Consider the following 19,195-nt stretch of genomic DNA (forward strand, 5'->3'; position numbering starts at 1 on the left):
CTTCCTCACCCTTCTTGCCTGGATGTGTTTGTGTAAACACACAGCCACTTTGACTGGAATCACTTAAAATCCATGACCACAAGTGTAGAAGGGGTATTCCATGCCCCCTGTCAATACTCTTCCCTCTTCCCCAAATCAGAAAGTGTGAGTTTGTTTTCTAGCTTTGGTCTTAATTTCCAAGATTGTTTGGGCTATTCTGGGACTCTTGCATTTCAATATCAATTTTAGGGTCAGACATCAGTTGGGATTTTGATAGGCATTACATTAAATTTGCAGATCAGTTTGGGGTGTATTGCCATCTCAACAATATTAAGTCTTCTGATCCATGACATGGGTTGTCTTTCCATTTATTTAGGTGTTCTTTCATTTCTTTCAACAGAATTTTGGAGTTTTCGGACTGTAAGTTTTGAATTCTACTGTTAAATTTATTCCTAAGTATATTCTTTTTGATATTATTGTAAATTGAATTGTTTTCTTAATTTTATTCTTGGATTGTTCACTGCAAGTAAATAAAAATACAATTGCTTTTGTATATTGATCTTGTATTCTACAAACTTGCTGAACTCGTTTATTAGTTCTAATAGTTTTTTTTTTAATGGTTTCCTTAGGATTTTCTATATGCAACATTGTGTCATCTGCAAATAGAGATAGTTTTACTTCCTGCTTTTCAATCTGGATATGCTTTATTCCATTTTCTTGCCTAATTTCCCTGGCTAGAATCTCCAGTACAATGTTGAATAGAAGTGGTTACAGCAGACATTCCCGTTTTGTTCTGGATCTAAGCTGTTCTTTAAAAATTTTGATGAAGTTGCAGCTCTCTGTCCTTTCAGCTGATTCAACTGCACTTTCATGAAATGCTCATTTAAGTCAGATGCAACAATATGCTGGATAAAGGATCTTTACCCTTATAGTTGGCATTGACATCCAGAATCCTCAGAACCAATGGTTGAACACAGCACCATTAAGAGATCAAGACTCAGGCTCTATTCACAAGAGTACAGGCTACAATAGACTCTAGAATATCATATCCTGTTCATGAAAGTCTAGATAATGTCTCTAGAACATTTGAACCAATGAGTATATATTTATTTTCACTGATTTCATCAATTTCCACCAATTTCACCAATAAAACCCCATTAATAACATTCATTATGCTAATTAGCCAAAGATTTGGGGTTGGTGAGAAATAATGATAGCTGAAGCACTCATAGTGGTGACATCTGGAGAGTAGATATTTTTAATATAATGTTATTCAAACACCCTGGAAGGTCAAATTCTCAATTAGGACAACTAGCCTAGAGTGTAGCTTAAATTAATGCATGTTATAGCATACTGTGCGTACACACAAATTCACATATGTTGTAGCATACTGTTGATGTGGAAATATTTAAAAACCGGTCAGACACCCACAGACACCATGACAATGTCAAATGGCATTTCTTACCTAGTGTGGCTGAAACAGAACTCATGATTCCTTATTAAAGATGCTTGTCCATGGAATTTTTCATCAAATTATGCCATGGACATCACCATCTGTACACATGCTTAGGCCAAAAATCTAGGTATTAGCCTTGATATCTTGATTTCTCATCTTTTATAATCTATCCATTAGCAAGTCATTTTGATTCTGCCTCCAACTCTTTTATATCCTGAAGCCATCTTCTTCTCTCTTCCACCGTCACTACCTTAGTCTAAATCACCATACTTACATTTATTTTTTAAAAAATGAAGTGATGCAGCAAGGAGTCTAACGCAGGTTCCTAGTGATCGCTGCTCTTCTTTTCCGGATGTCTCTGAGCTAGCCTCCTAACACGTGTTCTGGCTTTTTCTCTATTATCCCTTCTTCCCACCCCATCTGATACCACTCTTTAAAAAGCAGCCAGAGAGATCTTTTAAAAATGTAAATTAGATTATGTCATTTCCCTTATTGAAGCCATCCAATGACTTCCAAACACACTTGGAATGAATCCCGGGCTCCTTACTCTGGATAGAAGTCTCCATGGTCTGGCTCCTGATTAATTCTTTGACCTCATTTCAGACAACCTCCACCATATCCACTATGCTTCAGCCACACTAGCCAACTTTTTGGTTCCTGAAAATGACAAACATTCTTGCCTTGGGGACTCTGCACTGGCTGTCTGGCTGTCTCTCTGTCCAGACGACTCTTCCCCCGACCTTAGCAAGGCTGCCTATTTTTCGTCATTCAGATCTCAGCCCAAACATCAACTTCTCAGAGTAGCCTCCCTGACCATGCATTATAACTTGGATCCACCCTGTCATGCTCTATTACATCTGCCTGTTTTAACTGTCTTTATTACACATGTTTAGGTACATGTGTTATCTCCTCGTAGCTAAGAGATAAGCCTCATTGACAGCTGAAATCTTGTTTATGTTGTGCACTTTTGAATCTCTATCATGGAGAACAGTTCTTGATGCCTAGAAGTGCTCAATAAATGTTTGTTGAATGAATGGATAAGTGAAAATTTAAAGCAGAGCCTGATATTTTGATAAAAGAACCATCAAAATTATTCTGCTTGGCTGGAATTTTTGTATCAAATATTACCTAAATAAATGAGTTATAATCTGGGGGCTCAGCACTTCTTTGGGGACAAAAATTAATTCTATGATATTTGTTGTAATAGGATATAATCAGGATCCACTTTAATAACATTCTGTTATGGGACCTCCCTGGTGGTGCAGTGGTTAAGAAGCCGCCTGCCAATGCAGGGGACATGGGTTCAAGCCCTGGTCCGGGAGGATCCCACATGCCGCGGAGCAACTAGGCCCGTGGACCACAACCACTGAGCCTGTGAGCCACAACTGCTGAGCCCGTGTGCCACAGCTACTGAGGCCCACACGCCTTGAGCCCGTGCTCTGCAGCAAGAGAAGCCACCGCAATGAGAAGCCTGTGCACTGCAACCAATAGTGGCCCCCGCTCGCTGCAACTAGAGAAAGCCCACATTGCAGCAGTGAAGACCCAACTCAGCCAAAAATGAAATTAATTAATTAATTAATTTTTAAAGATTCCCTTAAAAAATTAAAAAAAAAATTCTGTGAGTTATTTAATTTGTGCATCACTAAATGATTTATAAGCACTGAGTGGGAGTAAAAAGATGATGATCCTGGGGGTGAGTATGAGGAGGATTCAGAGGGCACAGCTGTATAGATCTAGAAGTTTTTACAGAATTGCTGACATATCTCTCTCTTTCTCTCTCTCTCTCTCTCTCTCACACACACACACACACACACACACACACACACAAAGAGCAAAGAAGACAGAACCAAAGGCACCCAGGAACCATGGGTGAGTTCTACCTGGAACAGGAGGCCTGCAGAGGATTGAGACCACAAAGGCTAAAATCAGCCCCAAAGGCTTATCACGGTGGTTGCCCACACCCCTGGGGGTTTAGAAAGTCCCAGGAAGGAGGAGAGTGAAAGAACTTTGGGAAAATGAAAACTCCTGAAAGGACTGTTTTAAGCTTGTAACTGTCAATAAAATTTCCCGGTGGAATGAGGAAATCCCAGATTCAAATTTCTTCTTTCAATTGGGAATGAGAGCTCTGAATTTAAAATCAAAAAGGTTAAACTGAGTTGAGATAGGGTGATCCACTGTTCCAGTTTGTCCTCGGATGTGGAACTTTCACTGCAAAAACCTGGAAAGTCTTGGGCAAACCAAGATGATTGGTCACTCTAGTTGTAGATATAAAAAAAGTGACATTTTTGCATGCCCAAGTTTGTGACTATGAAATTCATACCCAGTGACATTAAAAAGGCCAATCCTGAACTCTTCAATCTCAGAGGAGTCCCACATAAACACTGGAGTGGACACTGATGCAGCCACCTGACTGATCTTTTTTTTTTTTTTTTCTGAAAAGAGTTGGAGAAGAACCAGTTTTGAGGGTTGTCCTCCTTTTTTTTTGTTTTTTTTTTGTTTTTTTATACTGCAGGTTCTTATTAGTCATCAATTTTACACACATCAGTGTATACATGTCAATCCCAATCACCCAATTCAGCACACCACCATCCCCACCCCACTGCGGTATTCCCCCCTTGGTGTCCATACGTTTGTTCTCTACATCTGTGTCTCAACTTCTGCCCTGCAAACCGGTTCATCTGTACCATTTTTCTAGGTTCCACATATATGCGTTAATATACGATATTTGTTTTTCTCTTTCTGACTTACTTCACTCTGTATGACAGTCTCTAGGTCCATCCACGTCTCAACAAATGACTCAATTTCGTTCCTTTTTATGGCTGAGTAATATTCCATTGTGTATATGTACCACGTCTTCTTTATCCATTCATCTTTCGATGGGCATTTAGGTTGCTTCCATGACCTGGCTATCGTAAATAGTGCTGCAATGAACATTGGGGTGCATGTGTCTTTTTGAATTATGGTTTTATCTGGGTATATGCCCAGTAGTGGGGTTGCTAGATCATATGGTAATTCTATTTTTAATTTTTTAAGGAACCTCCATACTGTTCTCCATAGTGGCTGTATCAATTTACATTCCCACCAACAGTGCAAGAGGGTTCCCTTTTCTCCACACCCTCTATAGCATTTGTTGTTTGTAGATTTTCTGATGATGCCTATTCTAACTGGTGTGAGGTGATACCTCATTGTAGTTTTGATTTGCATTTCTCTAATAATTAGTGATGTTGAGCAGCTTTTCATGTGCTTCTTGGCCATCTGTATGTCTTCCTTGGAGAAATGTCTAGGTCTTCTGCCCAATTTTGGAATGGGTTTTTTGTTTCTTTAATATTGAGCTGCAAGAGCTGTTTATATATTTTGCAGATTAATCCTTTGTCCGTTGATTTGTTTGCAAATATTTTCTCCCATTCTGAGGGTTGTCTTTTCGTCTTGTTTATGGTTTCCTTTGCTGTGCAAAAGCTTTGAAGTTTCATTAGGTCCCATTTGTTATTTTTATTTTGATTTCCATTACTCTAGGAGGTGGATCAAAAAAGATCTTGCTGTGATTTATGTCAAAGAGTGTTCTTCCTATATTTTCCTCTAAGAGTTTTATAGTGTCCAGTCTTACATTTAGGTCTCTAATCCATTTTGAGTTTATTTTTGTATATGGTGTTAGGGAGTGTTCTAATTTCATTCTTTTACATATAGCTGTCCAGTTTTCCCAGCACCACTTATTGAAGAGACTGGCTTCTCTCCATTGTATATCCTTGCCTCCTTTGTCATAGATTAGTTGACCATAGCTGTGTGGGTTTATCTCTGGGCTTTCTATCTTGTTCCATTGATCTATGTTTCTGTTTTTGTGCCAGTACCATATTGTCTTGATTAATGTAGCTTTGTAGTATAGTCTGAAGTCAGGGAGTCTGATTCCTCCAGCTCCATTTTTTTCCCCTCAAGACTGCTTTGGCTATTCGGGGTCTTTTGTGTCTCCATACAAATTTTAAGATTTTTTGTTCTAGTTCTGTAAAAAATGCCATTGGTAATTTGATAGGGATTGCATTGAATCTGTAGATTGCTTTGGGTAGTATAGTCATTTTCACAATATTGTTTCTTCCAATCCAAGAACATGGTATATCTCTCCATCTGTTGGTATCATCTTTAATTTCTTTCATCAGTGTCTTATAGTTTTCTGCATACAGGTCTTTTGTCTCCCTAGGTAGGTTTTATTCCTAGGTATTTTATTCTTTTTGTTGCAGTGGTAAATGGGAGTGTTTCCATAATTTCTCTTTCAGATTTTTCATCATTAGTGTATAGGAATGCAAGAGATGTCTGTGCATTAATTTTGTATCCTGCAACTTTACCAAATTCATTGATTAGCGCTAGTAGTTTTCTGGTGGCATTTTTAGGATTCTCTATGTATAGTATCATGTCATCTGCAAACAGTGACAGTTTTACTTCTTCTTTTCCAATTTGTATTCCTGTTATTTCTTTTTCTTTTCTTATTGCTGTGGCTAGGACTTCCAAAACTATGTTGAATAATAGTGGTGAGAGTGGACATTCTTGTCTCATTCCTGATCTTAGAGGAAATGGTTCCAGTTTTTCACCATTGAGAATGATGTTTGCTGTGGGTTTGTCATATATGGCCTTTATTATGTTGAGGTAGGTTCCCTCTTTGCCCACTTTTTGGAGAGTTTTTATCATAAATGGGTGTTGAATTTAGTCAAAAGCTTTTTCTGCATCTATTGAGATGATCATATGGTTTTTATTCTTCAATTTGTTAATATGGTGTATCACATTGATTGATTTGTGTATATTGAAGAATCCTTGCATTCCTGGGATAAATCCCACTTGATCGTGGTGTATGATCCTTTTACTGTGTTGTTGGATTCTGTTTGCTAGTATTTTGTTGAGGATTTTTGCATCTATATTCATCAGTGATATTGGTCTGTAATTTTCTTTTTTTGTAGTATCTTTGTCTGGTCTTGGTATCAGGGTGATGGTGGCCTCATAGAATGAGTTTGGGAGTGTTCCTTCCTCTGCAATTTTTTGGAAGAGTTTGAGAAGGATGGGTGTTAGCTCTTGTCTAAATGTTTGATAGAATTTGCCTGTGAAGCCATCTGGTCCTGGACTTTTGTTTGTTGGAAGATTTTTAATCACAGTTTCAATTTCATTACTTGTGATTGGTCTGTTCATATTTTCTATTTCTTCCTGGTTCAGTCTTGGAAGGTTATACATTTCTAAGAACTTGTCCATTTCTTCCAGGTTGTCCATTTTATTGGCATAGAGTTGCTTGTGGTAGTCTCCTAGGATGCGTTGTATTTCTGCGCTGTCTGTTGTAAATTCTCCTGTTTCATTTCTAATTTTACTGATTTGAGTCCTCTCCCTCTTTTTCTTGATGAGTCTGGCTAATGGCTTATCAATTTTGTTTATCTTCTCAAAGAACCAGCTTTTAGTTTTATTGATCTTTGCTATTGTTTTCTTTGTTTCTATTTCATTTATTTCTGCTCTGATCTTTATGATTTCTTTCCTTCTGCTAACTTTGGGTTTTGTTTGTTCTTCTTTCTCTAGTTCCTTTAGGTGTAAGGTTAGATTGTTTATTTGAGATTTTTCTTGTTTCTTGAGGTAGGCTTGTATAGCTATAAACTTCCCTCTTAGAACTGCTTTTGCTGCATCCCATAGGTTTTGGATCGTCATGTTTTCATTGTTATTTGTCTCTAGGTATTTTTTGATTTCCCCTTTGATTTCTTCAGTGATCTCTTGGTTATTTAGTAACGTATTGTTTAGCCTCCATGTGTTTGTGTTTTTTACGTTTTTTCCCCTGTAATTCATTTCTAATCTCATAGCGTTGTGGTCAGAAAAGATGCTTGATATGATTTCCATTCTCTTAAATTTAGTGAGGCTTGATTTGTGACAAAGGTGTGATCTGTCCTGGAGAATGTTCTGTGCACACTTGAGAAGAAAGTGTAATCTGCTGTTTTGGGATGGAATGTCCTATAAATATCAATTAAATCAATCTGGCCTATTGTGTCATATAAAGCTTCTGTTTCCTTATTTATTTTCATTTTGGATGATCTGTCCATTGGTGTAAGTGAGGTGTTAAAGTTCCCCACTATTATTGTGTTACTGTCGATTTCCTCTTTTATAGCTGTTAGCAGTTGCCTTATGTATTGCAGTGCTCCTATGTTGGGTGCATATATATTTATAATTGTTATATCTTCTTCTTGGATCGATCCCTTGATCATTATGTAGTGTCCTTCCTTGTCTCTTGTAACATTCTTTATTTTAAAGTCTATTTTATCTGATATGAGTATAGCTACTCCAGCCTTCTTTTGATTTCCATTTGCATGGAATATCTTTTTCCATCCTCTCACTTTCAGTCTGTATGTGTCCCTAGGTCTGAAGTGGGTCTCTTGTAGACAGCATATATATGGGTCTTCTTTTTGTATCCATTCAGCAAGCCTGTGTCTTTTGGTTGGAGCATTTAATCCATTCACGTTTTAGGTAATTATCGATATGTATGTTCCTATTACCATTTTCTTAATTGTTTGGGTTTGTTTTTGTAGGTCCTTTTCTACTCTGGTGTTTCCCACTTAGAGGAGTTCCTTTAGCATGTGTTGTAGAGCTGGTTTGGTGGTACTGCATTCTCTTAGCTTTTGCTTGTCTGTAAAGCTTTTGATTTCTCCATCGAATCTGAATGAGATCCTTGCCTGGTAGACTAATCTTGGTTGTAGTGTCTTGCCTTTCATCACTTTAAGTGAATTATGCCACTCCCTTCTGGCTTGTAGAGTTTCTGCTGAGAAATCAGTTGTTAACCTTATGGGAGTTCCCTTGTATGCTATTGGTCGTTTTTCCCTTGCTGCCTTCAATAATTTTTCTTTGTCTTTAATTTTTGCTAATTTGATTACTATGTGTCTCGGAGTGTTTCTCCTTGGGTTTATCCTGTATGGGACTCACTGTGCTTCCTGGACTTGGGTGGCTATTTCCTTTCCCATGTTCGGGAAGTTTTCGACCATAATCTCTTCAAATATTTTCTCAGGTCCTTTCTCTCTCTATTCTCCTTCTGGGACCCTATAATGTGAATGTTGTTGTGTTTAATGGTGTCCCAGAGGTCTCTTAGGCTGTCTTCATTTTTTTTTATTCTTTTTTCTTTATTCTGTTCTGCAGCAGTGAATTCCACCATTGTGTCTTCCAGGTCACTTATCCGTTCTTCTGCCTCAGTTATTCTGCTATTGATTCCTTCTAGTGTAGTTTTCATTTCAGTTATTGTATTTTTCATCTCTGTTTGTTTGTTCTTTAATTCTTCTAGGTCTTTGTGAAACATTTCTTGCATCTTCTCGATCTTTGCCTCCATTCTTTTTCCGAGGTCCTGGATCATCTTCACTATCATTATTCTGAATTCTTTTTCTGGAAGGTTGCCTATCTCCACTTCATTTAGTTGTTTTTCTGGGTTTTTTTCTTGTTCCTTCATCTGGTATATAGCCCTCTGCCTTTTCATCTTGTCTATCTTTCTGTGAATGTGGTTTTTGTTCCACAGGCTGCAGGATTGTAGTTCTTCTTGCTTCTGCTGTCTGCCCTCTGGTCTGTCCTCCACATCCGTGCTCAGGTGGGCAACGCAATACTCCTGAATGGCCTCTCCACAGCCACTAACCCCCACCTGACATATCTTTAAGAAAGGCCTTCTTGCTCCAGCAGCTGGGAGTAATGTTGGTGGACAGCCTCAGCTGTCACAGCCCCTGCCCCCCACCATAGGGTTTGCCTCAGCTGTGAAGACACCTCGGCCAAGGTCAGGCCCCTTTCTATGGCTGCCCCATCTAGCTGCCGATCCATGGAGGAGTATAAAGGCTGGCCATCTCAGGACAATGTCCAATCTCAGGACAATACTGAAGGGCCATTTTAGCTCTAGAGCTTCCCTAGGAAGTAGGCTGCGGCTGTTGTTCAGTCTGTATTGCAGCCCAACTTCTCCTTCTGCCCAGTCCCGCTTTCCTCCTCTCCTTTCCACAGATGTTAATGCCAAGGGCACTCCCTATTAAACATCCTGCATACTAAGCTCTGTCTCAGGAAGGTTGCTTCCTGGAGAACCCAACCTCAACCCAAACCGGTGCCCTTCTTCTGATTTGCTTTCAGTCTGTTGCCTGAGACCACGTGACAAGGATGTGTAGGTCGTGGGTGACTCACTGGTTGGGCCTGAGGAAAACTGGAGAACTGGTTTGCCCTAGGGTCTGTCCAAGGAACTTTCTTCTTTTATTCTGTAAGATTTTCAGGACAAGAAAATGTGACTCATAGTAGGCACATGTTAAATTTATTAGATAAGTGAATGACCAGAGCAGGGTCAGCTTCATGGATGTATAACCTGTACAGTTGCACAGAGCCCCATCTTTCTCAGAAGTGCACCACAGTTGATTTAATGCTCTGTTATCAAGGTCTCGAAAGTCTTAATAATTTTTTAACAAGAGACCCCATATTTTCATTTTGCACTGGGCCCTACAAATTAGGTAGCTGGTCCTGGACCTGGGTCCCCCAAGAACTAGCTTATCCTCATTTCCCCTAGGATTCTCTCTCACTATAAGGGAGTGGCAGGAAAGCAGAGAGCAAACCAGCAGTCTTAGTAGAAGAGCTCTCAGGGTGGGCCTAGAACCACATTCCCAAATCTCATTCCTTGCAATCATGGCTCTTCAAGATGTTTACACATGCTTGGAGGGCATAGTGATCAATGGTCACATAAACTCAGGAAACAGCAACCTAAAACCCCATCTGGAGATTTACAATGTTCATCAACACAGTAGAGGTTCTGGGAAGTCTCCCCAGTAAATAAGATACCTACTTAAGATTGTTTAGTGCTTGAATAAACAACTACATTTGTTCAGGGGAAGATTTTTTTTCCTGAACCACCTCTTAACCTTCTGGAACAATTTCCCTTTCACAGTTATTTGGGAAGTGCTACCCCAGAAACTTGGGCTGAATTGGCCACACCTCCCTTGTCCTGAATGTAAGGATCTAACAGCCTAGCACAGACTTCTTCCCTGCACTTCTTTTGGAAGTGATGATCAGGAAGTCATTAGTTTGCTGTGGTATTTGGGAACTATAAGGGAGCTTGTACCACCTACTTCAGATGTAGATAAGAAAAGAGATGTCCTAAAAGGTTTAATAATTGTAGATACCGATGATAGTTAAGATTAAGTGCCAACTTGCCTAGGCTATGGTACCCAGTGGTTTGGTTAAATACCAGTCTGGATGTTGCTGTGAAGATATTTTTTAGATGAGATTAACATTTAAATCTGTAGACTTTGAGTAAAGTAGATCACTCTCCATAATGTGTATGGGCCACATCCAGTCAGTTGAAAGCCTAAAGAGCAAACACTGAGTTTTTCTTAAGAAGAAGGAATTCTCCGCACGATTGCAACATGGAAACCCTGCCTGAATTTCCAGCCTGCTGTTCTGTAGAATTTGCACTCAAGACTGCAACATCAACTCTTGCCAAAATTTCCAGCCTGCTGGCCTGCCGTACAAATTTTACACTTGACGGCCCTGATGATCACGAGACAATTCCTTACAAATCTCTCTCTCTCTCTCTGTCTCTCTCTCTGTCTCCCCCCACCCCTTGTTGGTTCTGTTTCTCTGGAGAACCCTAACTAATACAATACCAATTCTGGGTATGTAGTATAAGATAGCCAGGCTTGGTATTCCCTTTACCCCTCCAGATTCACTCTCCACTTTCCTCCACCCTGTCTGTAACCATTCATGTGCATCAGTTGACTTCTTTGTCCTGTAGCTTCCAGTTGGGTTGGGTCAATGATGAGAGGTAGTGGCAGGAGGACAGAGTGCAGGAGGAGAGTGAAGTTAGGGTGTCTATCCTCTTGGCTTTCTCCCTGCCAGGCTACAGGTTAGCAGTGGTTGTGTTCCTTTACTGTCGATCTGTGGCCTCTCCAACAGCTCTAGCTCCAGCAATAGCTCCAGCGTCAGCTCTCACTGAGTTCCTGCCCACTCTCTCCTCTGGGTCTTTAGGTCTAGGTTGGTTAAGGCCATTGCTAGCACTTTCCCACCCCCCAATCATGTGCTCCATCATCCCTTGTACTTTTCCCTTAATCCTGCCCATGGCTCTGTATACCATCCTCACTTTCCCTGTTTGAGTGTGCCATTTGTTTCCTGCCAGGACACCGGGTAATTCAAAACCCTTTTAATTCTTTTTACACATGAGGAAACTGAGGCCTAAGAGGCTTGGTAACTTCTCCGGGGCTGGGATTTAAGCCAAGGTTTCTGACTCCAGTGGTAACCCTCACAGCCTGTACACATCAGTTCAATTACTGTTCACATTAATTACTCTTTCTGAATCACAGTTTCCCCATTTGCAAAACGAGGTCAGTAACAATAACTCCTTATAGGGTTCTAGTTAGCACTCAGTAAATATTAGCTATTGTTATTATTTGCAACAAAAAAGGACCTTGATGAAGATAGAAATTCCCAGTTTACAGGGTCTTGGTAAGGATGAATTGGCTAGCAGGTGTGTTGCACCAGCACAGGGCCTGGCACACACTAGCCACTTAATATATGCCATTAAACGTTAGTCACATCTATTGTTCTTTTCCTATGCCACACTCTCTAGGAACATGATCTTGAATTCTATGTGAGCAAAATTTGAGTTGAGAGGCACTTTACATATATTGTCTCATATAAATGTCATAACGAACTAAGAGGTGAGTTATTCCAGTTTTACCAATGTGGAAGCTGAGATCCAAGGAGTTAAATAACTTACCTAAGCTCACTACTACATCTGGTAGTGAAAGATCAAGGATTCCAACCCAGACATATCTGACTCCACATTTATTTGAGCCAAGGAAAACTTGTTAATAGAGCTAGTATTCAGCTGGTAAGCACTGGTGTGATAGATCCCACTTTAAATATTGAATATTTCCCCATTGGGTGGTAAATGGCTGCTGCCTCAAGTCTCTTGAGTAGAACCTGCCCACCCGTTCCCCCTCCGTCCCCACAACTCCCAGCTGCAAAGATAGGGCCTGCTCTGATGGGTTTGTGCCTACCCCTTATCAGTTTTTAATGTTCAGAATCTCTCCTAGAAACAAATCCAGTAAATGAAACTCGATAATCGTACACAAACCTTTTAGAAATCCAAGAAGGAGGATGACCTGAGTGTTTTTTTAGAGCATTGCAGAAAATTCTTATCATTTCTGTACCTCTGTCCTGTGGCTGATTTCCTTGGAGGGATGAGCCCCAGAGGGAGCTTTAGGGTGAATGTATGGAGGGGTGGGCTTGTCTGTCCCCATCATCAAGAAAGCCCAGTTCTGTTTCTGGGCCATCCCTGTTTCAACCTTGATTGCACCTCTGTCCTGAACCCCAAGTCCCTGTGGTCCTTTTAGAATAACCCAGAGAGAAAATAGGTGTGCACACAGTGTGAGGCAGAGAAGGGAAGAGCCAGCTTTTCCCCAGGCTTCTGCGTTTGAAGTCAGTCAGGCTGGGCTTCCATGTTTTACCTTAAAGAGGGAGACTGGCAGCTTGCTAAGAGCCTGAAGGCTGCTCCTAACCTCTGTGTTGCTGAACTGGTAGCTGGCAGCCCTTCATCGTCACCTGTACAGTTGCCCCATTTCCCTGGGTGCCGTGCATGTCTGAAGAAGGCTGGGTTTGGGGGCTTTTCCTTGTTTAATGGATGAGGGGGAGTTTGGAGATTTGTAGGAGAAAGTCTGCAGAATAGATAGTGAGTTAAGAAACTCAAAGTCAGGGTTCATGAGATAGAGGGCTGGGGCTAGTGGAAGGAGGAGGAAGCTAAGGGAGTGTCAGTCATTGGGGGATTTGATGCCGAGGACAGTTTTCCTCTGTTTCCTTTCAGACCTTTCTGCAGTGTGTCAGGCTCTGCCCCTGCTGTGAGGATCTGCCAAGGCCAGCCCTTGCCCTTTATAAATCTCCTTTCTCTTTCTTTCTTTCAAAATGGACTTGCCCTGGATTAATAAAGATATTCTGGAGAGCTTCCTATCTCTGCCTGACATTATGCTTTAATAATATTACTACTCCAAACTTTAATCTAAAAAGTAGAGAGGAATTGAAAAAAAAAATCACAAAGAAAAAGCAAACCTCCATAATCAAAAGAGATAGGGTTAGGGGCAAAAGAAAGGACCAGATGACACCTGGGTGAAATGGTGGCATTTAATCAGGGATTAGGCAGGAAGTGGGTGAGGCAATTCCAGAATAACAAGAACCAACTTGAACCCTCTAATGGAACCTTTGTCAGGGTTTTCAAATACTCCAGTGCCCTTTAAAACCATTTCCCCCTCTGCCCTTATGTTTTTGTCCAGGCCTATAGGGGAAAGTGAAATAATCGAAAGTGAAATGCTGGCTCTATTGACTTTTTTTTCAAAGGGAAAACAGTGCGCAAGTTTCATAGGAAACCCTCTTGCTGAGTGAATGACCCTTGAGAACAGGACTGGCTACGTGATTTGCAGGGCCCAGTGCAAAATGGAAATGTGAGGCCTCTTGTTCAAAGTGTTAAAAATTGTTAAGGTGACAGGTGAACATGAAACCAAATGTGGGACCTTTCTGAGCTCAGAGGCCCTGTGTGACTGCATAGGTCACACTCCCAGAAGCTGGTCCTGCTTAGGAGTCTCTGAAGGTTTACATTATTCATTTTCTGACTTAATAATACTGCTTCCTCCATTTTCAAAGCATCAGGGATGTGATGATTGTCTGTGTGTGTGTGTGGGGGGGGTGTATTTCAATGCTATTTTTAAGCACTTGTTTATTTTCAAAATGGCTCTTTAAAACCTCAAACATTTCTAACAGGCAGTTGAGAATGTCTTAGATCTAAATCTGAGTAGGAAACACTGCTGCCTAGGGACCTACATGTTAGAGGGGTCAGCTCTCTTGTTCAGTTCAACTCAAATCTGAGGGGCCAAAGAGACATGCCTTCCCAGACAAGTGCCCAGGTGGCTAAGCCCCCAGAATTCCTTGTCCAGATGGCCCTGACCCGCTCCCAGGGATGGGCAGGCATCTTCCTCAGGTACTTCTTCCCAAGGGTGAACCTTACTACTAGTATTAGCACGCCCTGGCCTAAGATTTGGCCAAGGGACAGCTGTTTAGGGGTAAGGAAAGGGGGTACTATTGACAGAACTTGGACATGTGGGCTGGTCTGGGATGTTCTTGCCTGTTTTTTGAGGCCCCTTGCTGTGCCAGAGGGAGTTGGAGGGAGGAAGGGCTAGGGAAGGGTGTTTCCCTCCACACTGCTACATTCTACACAAGAATTCCAAGCACTCTGAGGATTCTAAATTATAACTTGGCTTTTTAGGCCATCATCGAAGGTATATTTGTCATGATAGCATCAAACATATTTAACAGTTTGCTAGCTTAATTTATAACTTATAAAACTCTAGACTTAGAGTTTGTGGGCTTCCATTTCTGTTCTTGCCATGGGTTCTGCAAACATTAGGGGCAGATGTGAATGGCAGGCAGCAACGGAAGTGTATATCTCCGTAATGAAATTGAACACTAGCTTCCTTATAAACAGTTTTATAATTCAGTTACTCTAAGTTTGCATATGTGTGTGTGTGTAATATTTATACATTTTGACAAACACAGTTTCTGTTTTGATTAGTGGAATACAGCAGCTTTTTAGGATGTAATTATTAATTATACATTTACCATATTCAGTTTCAAGTACATTTCTCTTCCAAATGCTTCTTAATTTAGTAAGAATATTGTTTTTATCACAACACTGGACTCTGCTAAAATTTGTATCTCTGTACCACAGAAGAAATAATTTTATCTTTTATGTTCAACTTTTTATGTGAGCCTATGATAGCATTCACGATAATGTCAGATATTTTTTATTGACAAAATGAAAATTCAGAAGATGTATTTTGATTTCATGAATTTAATAAAGAAAAACAAATCATTACTGGAACTAACTGATTTTCTCTTTGATGTATCTAGGACACTGGAATAAAACTGGCCTCGTTCAACTGTTTGTGCAGTTCTTCCAGCAATGGAGTTATCACTTCACTTTTCATGTGTCCAAAAGGAAACTTGGAATCTGAAGTGCGTGAATTTAACGAAGAAGAACAAACATTTGAGGTAAGTGAAAAGTCATGCTTCAGTGAGAGATTTGTAAACATGTTTTCTGCAGGCACACATGTTCAGTCATTTTTGGATATAGTCTTAAAGTAACTTCTAACTTTTGGAATAGATGCTCATGCTTCTTCCAAAGATTTGTGTCTTCTGGTTTTCGTGTGGTCAGTGGTATCACTTAGCCCTCATGACAGATGGTAAACTGTGTTGATAAACATTCTTTGTAACATCCATATTCATCATCAACTTTCTTGTGAAATTGAATTTAGAGCTTAACTTTTTGCTAAACATGTGCTTTTGGCTTTTTGAGTTCTTGGCTGCTGAAAGAGTTTATAGCAAAGTAAAACAGCATTACTAAATAATAATAGCTACTGCTATATGTATATAAATCATACGGTGAATCACAAACCTGTGTAATGATAGTTTTCAGGCTGCTCTCTATAAGCTCTATGATAAGATGGCCCAGCCTCTAGTTCCCATTTATGTTTCCCACCTAACCAATGAAGTCTCACATTTCTACTGACCCTACCAACTGATGACTCAGTGGCTATATGCATTTGGAAGGGTGTGGGTGTGGCATAGGCCACAGCACAACTGACTGGCCCAACTATGGCTTGTAGGGGCAGGGATCTTCAGTCCTTCTCAACTGCCACCTAAACTGCAAGAAATTAGCTTCCTGAGCTCTCTCTTGCCTGAGGGCACTGCATTTACCAGCAGGTAATATGTGTGCTGTCTTTGAAAGGAAGGAACTTGTTAAACTGAGTCTGGAAAAATAGGGAAAGGAGAGATGGGTTATTGCTAGACATCTTTTAGACTTAATCATATGTCAAAGTAAAAAATCTGTTTATTGTGCATACATCTCCCACAGTACTAGCCAAGACCATGTCAGAAGCTGAAATACAAAGTAGAAGTCTACCAATGCAGCTATTAATAATTCTTTATTACAAAATTAAAAATCTGAGGGAAATGTTAGGGCAGTTGGGACCCTGGGACAACAGCTGTAAACTGGGATTGTCCCACTTACAGGAAAATAAAGAAGCTTCATTTTTTCTTTGCCCCTTTGGGAATGGTGTTTGTAATTTTGCTACCTGGTATACTAGTGTGTCTGAGTTTTCTAAAGGTGTGGTTTCCTAGGTTTGAGTTCACTTAGCTAATGGCAGTACATGAACCCAGGATGCCAGCTTGATACCTGTGGCTGTGTGACCATCAGTCTATTTCTTTCGCCATTGAAAGTAATTCAAAAGCTGCCTGATTGACTAGGCTGTCTTGGTCATTTAGTTATAAGGATAGAGCTGAGCAAGCCAGGGGACAAAAAGACCTAGCACATGCTATGTAGTTAATAAATACTTCAATAAAGGAGTCATTGTTGGAGGTGTTATTGAAAGCTACCAACTTCCTCGGGTCTGTTTTCCTTGTAACAGTAGTGATCTCAGAGGAGCTTCCATGGCTATGTGTTTATAACTCATATAAACATATAGATATTTAATGGAAATCTAAATAAAAAATCAAAAAGTAATGTCAGTAGTTTCTTAAATGTCATCATAAAATGACCTTACATCATTCAAAATGTCAATAAACAACTGCCCCATTAGAGCACCAGAATCACAAGATCTTGCAAGGAGGTTTCCTGCAAAAAAAGAGAGACCACTTGTTTCAGAATCACTGGGCGAAGACCTGCCTATCACATTCTACTGTTCCTGGAATGCCTACTACAGTTTTTGCCTCTGCTTGACATGTCAAGCTATCTAGCTAAGTGCTGATATTCGATATTTTTTGATGTCCTAATCAGATGCTCATTCAATAGAAGTCACTTCTGAATTTTGCAGACTTGCAGAAATGGAAATTCTAGTTGTTAATGCTGTTCTTACCTTGCTGCTTTGGTTCCAGGCTTTAAATTGATTTTTTTTCTCGGCTTTTAATTAAGTAGATGAACAGGAACATAATGGGACAGTGATGAACATTAGGGTCAGTCTGAGGTTCTCTCAGCACTAACCACATCCTGCTTCAATTCTTTTTAATTTTTATTGTTCAGCACTGAGGAGAGTGGACATTACCGTATACATTTAGTCTCTCCCAAGAATGTCATAGAGGGACCAGATGTATTTTCTCAAAGGACATAGATACCCATATTAGACACGAGGAGAATTTTCTAGTTAGTCCCTAAGAGGTAGGGTGGCACTGTGTGTTCTGGAATTTTGTTGCTTAAACTCTGACAAAATAAAATAACTTGTGTTGCTATGAAAATAACACTGGAAGAAAAAAAAATCACGTTAGCATAGGCTTTATCACAGTGTTATATGGAACGTGAGTCACATGAGCTGCTCCACGAGAAGAGGGCTCTGTGGCCAAGACCCACCTCACCTTGCTCTTGGAGGTTCCCAACATATGTTAACATAATAAAGAATTTGATTGATCCTGCAATGAAGAAACCATTCTTGGAGTTTTCTAAAGCTTTCTAGAGTTTATCATGAAGCCCTCATTCTGTGTTGCTTCCTGTAGAAACACTGTAGGGATGTAATATTTTTTCTTTAAGTCTGTTTTCTTGCATTCATTGGGCTAATGACTAACTTTCTACAGTCCCAAGACATTATTTCCTATTTATTATATCTAAGCTAAATCTAGATGTATTTTCTTTCAGTTCTTCTCTGCCAATAGACGATGATAACCCTTCCAAATGCTCTTAGTGTTATGTGATCTTATAAAATCAGTGATTCTCTTTCCAGAGCTCATGAGCTTCTGTTATCCAGTGTCATTTCTTACCTTTCTTTGCTTCTTGATTTTCGAAGCTTTGTTATCTTCTATCCCATAGTAGAACCATTGAAATTTAGCTCAGTTTGAAATTTGGTCAGTTTCTGTTTCTCTCATTCCCATTTCTCTTATACCCAAATGTCATTTTGCTCTCAGATTTGATCAGTACAATAAACACTGATCTGTTTTACTTGTGTCTGTCATTCTGATAAAATGAAAACATCCCAGATTGTGGATGTAATATTTTGACAGACTAATACTGACCTTATTCACATTCTTCCCCCCGAATAGTAGATTTACTACACTTTTTTTTTTTCCTGCAGTGCAAGTCTCAATACCTACTGAAAGTGTAGAATCCAGGCCAGCAGTCTCAGTGGGGTATCTTTCTGCCCTGTTGTAGGAGTGAAAATCCGGATTCATTCAATTTATTCGAGAAAATGTGTGTGCCTTTGACATGCTAGGCATGAGGGTACAGTGACAGGGAGAATAGTACAGGCAGGCCTCTGCTTTCAGGAAACATAGACGCGAGTGTTGTCAGTGACTTCTGTTATAGTGTGTAATATAGTTTTTTTTTTTTTTTTAAAAAAAGCTGTCTTGATCCAGTTCTGAGGACCTGGCTGGAGGCCAGTGGTTCCTCTTTTTGAGCAGCTGATTAAGTCCACATCCCCAGTGACTTCCCTATCGAACTCTTCCACTCCTGGCGTCTATGCGCCAGCCTTAACTGCCCCAGGGCCAGGTACCAGACAACTAAAAACAGCCCCTAAGTCCTGGAGCCTGTGAAATTATTCAAATCAGCCAATTCACAGGGAGCCTGCTAAACCTAGTTAACCCCACCTTGCTTGTCACACATCAGCTGCCCCTGCCCCAGGGTGTAACCCTCAGTGTGGCTCTGCCTGCACCTTCTCTACTTTGGCAAATAACAAAAAGTTCTGCTTTTCATCTATCCAAATGTCAGTGGGTCGTGTCCTGCCACCA

The 19,195-nt window shown here is 40.2% G+C and overlaps 1 protein-coding gene across 15 annotated transcripts in view; it reads left to right on the forward strand.

Moving 5' to 3' along the window:
- Window positions 1-19,195, forward strand: part of MTERF1 (mitochondrial transcription termination factor 1) — a 602,843-nt gene that overhangs the window by 236,959 nt on the left and 346,689 nt on the right. For all 15 annotated transcript variants that reach the window (XR_014266393.1, XR_014266394.1, XR_014266395.1 and 12 more), the window contains one exon: window positions 15,338-15,478. The gene's annotated coding sequence lies outside the window, so the exon portion shown is untranslated. The remainder of the gene's footprint in view (window positions 1-15,337; window positions 15,479-19,195) is intronic.

The sequence above is a fragment of the Balaenoptera physalus genome (assembly GCF_965194825.1).
Source record: "Balaenoptera physalus genome assembly, chromosome: 8".
Lineage (NCBI taxonomy): Eukaryota > Metazoa > Chordata > Mammalia > Artiodactyla > Balaenopteridae > Balaenoptera > Balaenoptera physalus.